The sequence below is a fragment of the Rhipicephalus sanguineus genome, unplaced genomic scaffold, assembly GCF_013339695.2.
Source record: "Rhipicephalus sanguineus isolate Rsan-2018 unplaced genomic scaffold, BIME_Rsan_1.4 Seq351, whole genome shotgun sequence".
Lineage (NCBI taxonomy): Eukaryota > Metazoa > Arthropoda > Arachnida > Ixodida > Ixodidae > Rhipicephalus > Rhipicephalus sanguineus.
In genome coordinates this window covers 21,778-25,000 of record NW_023615076.1, presented here as the reverse complement: position 1 = coordinate 25,000, position 3,223 = coordinate 21,778, and the positions used below count along the sequence as shown (strand labels likewise).

Sequence of the window (3,223 nt, the reverse complement as noted above, 5' to 3'; positions counted from 1 at the left end):
AAAGAGGTACAGCACGTAAATCACGTAGTGAGAATCATTACTGAAAGCTGAAACGGCCGAGTGACATAACTACACATAGTGACGCAGGTTAAAACAATAGGAAAAACGTTTACAGCAAGGAGTGTACTAGCCTCTTATGTGCTTCAATGGGGGCCGAAATGCAAAATAATACCCGTGTGCTTAGGTTTAGTGCATATTAAAGAACCCCATGTGATGAAATTATTTCAGAGTACTTCAATACGACATGCCTCATAATCATATCGTAGTTTTGGCACTAAACACCAGCACTTGTTATAATTGACCTCATGCAATATGCTCAAAAGAAGCTAATTCCGTATTCAGCAACTTTTGTGATCTGAAGTATTTTATGATAACAACTGTGTGACAAAATCACTTGACGTATTCACAAAAAAACGATGTGCTGCTAAAATTGGGTGACAAATTTGTGATACCACAGCCACTATCACAATGTCATCAAGTATCCCCACCATGCTCCAGGGAATCCTTGTTGACAAGACTTTAAATATCTTCATTCGCTGTATAGCACGCTCGACGTGGACTCTGGCCGACGCTATCTTTTGTGTTCGAAGTGCGTCACCTCTTGACACCTGCTTTTGTTGTTTTTTGAATGTGGCCTGATTAATTCAATTAAATGGTCTGCACATATGTCGCAATCAGAAAGCCGCTGTCTGCCATGATGGCATCTGAGACTGGATCTAGTTGATTAATCAGACAGCTTTGTTCGAATATAGCCTTGTCCGATGTTCGGCCCCCATATCATTTACTTGTGTAGGCAATTAGACCGCTTGGTGTAACAGTCACCATGTATTTGACTGTGAAGCCCTTCTTTTAGAAGGAATAGCTCTGCAACGCACACCGCAGACAGTTAAGCTGGCTTATTGGAATTTCTGTACAGTCCAGAATGACACGCACGTTGCTGAACTGTTTAAAGCACATGGGCAAATGCTCAACAACTTCTTATTTTGGTGGTACAGTCACACTTCATGTCAAAAGTTCTGACAAAAGCTGAACTGTTTCTGCAATTATGTTGCTGCAAGTAGTCAGTGAACAGTTAAAAAGGTGACTCAGGAAAGGTGTAGAAATATTATGCTTCATTTTACCAAAGTTAAAGCAATTCATTCTTTTGCAGACAACTGGTGCCGTCCTGAGAGCGGATGAATCATTGTGTAGCATTTCACTAGAGCATCCAAAACTTCTATTGATGGCAGGCCTGTTAAAATTTTGTTGTTGCTATTTATCGTGTCCACAAACTTGTGTGGAAAAGAACCTGATGTCACTTGGATGGCTTTATGTTCGTAGTTCGAGTCCCCGAAGCCAGATCTAGGAGGAAATGTGCCACATCTTTTTTCTCTCCAGAAACTCTGCCACTTGTGTCCGGGGGCCAAGTTGGCAAGCACATTCCTGTCACAAAACAAAAGCAAGAGTTATTATATCTGGAATAACCGATAGCGCTGACGTCAGACGTAGAGACATATCTTTTTTCTCGCTGCTTTTTTCCAATAATCTATGTCAGCATGTTAAATGAAAAGTTTGAAATAGGAAGTCCAGAGTTTTTGTGTACGTAAGTTAAAGCACAAACACCTCACGATAAAAAGCTTTTTGCAAAGTAAATCCAGAAAGCATAACCCATACTCTGAAACGATCGCGAAAGACGACAGTATTGCTTTTCGTAACGTAGAATCTGATGTGTTCAGTAACCAGCCAGGCAACGTCATTGTTGCACTAGCTGTTGGTGTTACGAATGTCTCATAACACAGGATTAAGCATACTGTAAGAGCGCAGAGCAACCCAAGTGCGGCATTTTCGAGTGTATGCTGGCTTCCATACGCTGTGGTCAGGCTTAGCTGGGGTTACTTGAAATGCAACACATGTTGAAAGTGCTTTCAATGTTTCCTGTGCAGTAGTTTAAAGTACAGTATAATATTTAAAGAATGCCGTTTTGCGTGAAATGTATTTTTGCTGAGAGTTTAACTTGCGTACTCAGAGAGGTCAGCTGTCGTGTGCCACCGCAGCGACTTCGTCTCAGAATCTCAACATGTTGGTGGCGTGCGATAAACCTGCAACGCATGGTTCATGTTCTTGGAATGTTCAAACGACACACAAAAACACGTATTGGAAAAAGAACGAGTACTGAAAACACACCGAGGTAATGCTTGCTGAAAGCTTCAGTGCAAAAATTGCTACGCATTTCCACCAAGGCTTGAATACAGCCTATTTCCCCGAGATGCTATACTTCACCACCAATTTACAATGATCAGGGTGTTCGTTTATTCCAGGCATGTGTGATGCAGGTTCTTTTTATTGTTGCTAATAGCTCTCTGTGGCTGAGCCACCGAGAGTTTTAATAAGGACAAGGCCGTTTGTTTAACAGAAACCACACAAAACATTTAATAAACAAATAAAGCGTAACAACTATCTATCTACATAAAATTAAACATTTTACAAAAAGAGTCAATGCACACAATAAAACACTCCTAACGACAAGCTAAATGAAAGTTCACAGACTCAAACTAAGCTTTACAGTTCATCGCGGACGAGCGGCGGAGCAGCGGAATAACTGGTGGTCAGTCTCACCATGTCGTTTATTCTGGCTGACCTTTGAGAAACCGGAACGCTGTGGCTGCCGCTTGTGGAGTGGACGCGGGCTGGCTGGCTGCGACGTGGAAAAGGTGGCTACTGGGCGACCCCTTGAGATGCCCGGAGGAGCAGGCCCAGGCACTGGGTGCACAGCTCGGGCCCGTAGCCCAACTGCTGCTGCTTGCCTGTCGGACTCGAACTCCGCAGGCCTTGAGGTAGTGTTCGAGTACCATGGTTAAGGTCTCGTCGCACAGGAGCGAGGCGGCAGGATGCTCCGGCCGGTTGAAGCCCTGGAGGCTCGGGTCCGCAACCCGACTGCCCGTCTTCAGCGCCCAGTCCGGTGACAACCTTCTCTTCGCCACGTATCCTCGAACTCCCCCGGAACCCTCTGAGGCCAGGCTTTTTCTGCCCTCGGGCACACTTGTCCACTCCTCATTGGAGACTACTGGATCTCGGTGTTGGCAAAGATTGGCCCCTGACATTACCCGTGTTGTTTCCTTATTGGGCCACTTGTCCGTCGAACCCTTGCGCCTCGCGCCCTCGTGAAGGTATTCGTCGTCGTTGTCTTCGATTCAGCACTGTTCACCTCCGCGCGCGCACTCCTTGTCATTTTTCTTTTTATGAC

General features: G+C 44.8%; 1 pseudogene; it reads right to left on the bottom strand.

Annotated features, from left to right (window-relative positions):
- LOC125756636 (uncharacterized) overlaps window positions 1-2,831 on the bottom strand; it is a 2,986-nt pseudogene extending 155 nt beyond the window's left edge.
- Window positions 2,832-3,223: the final 392 nt, after the last annotated feature.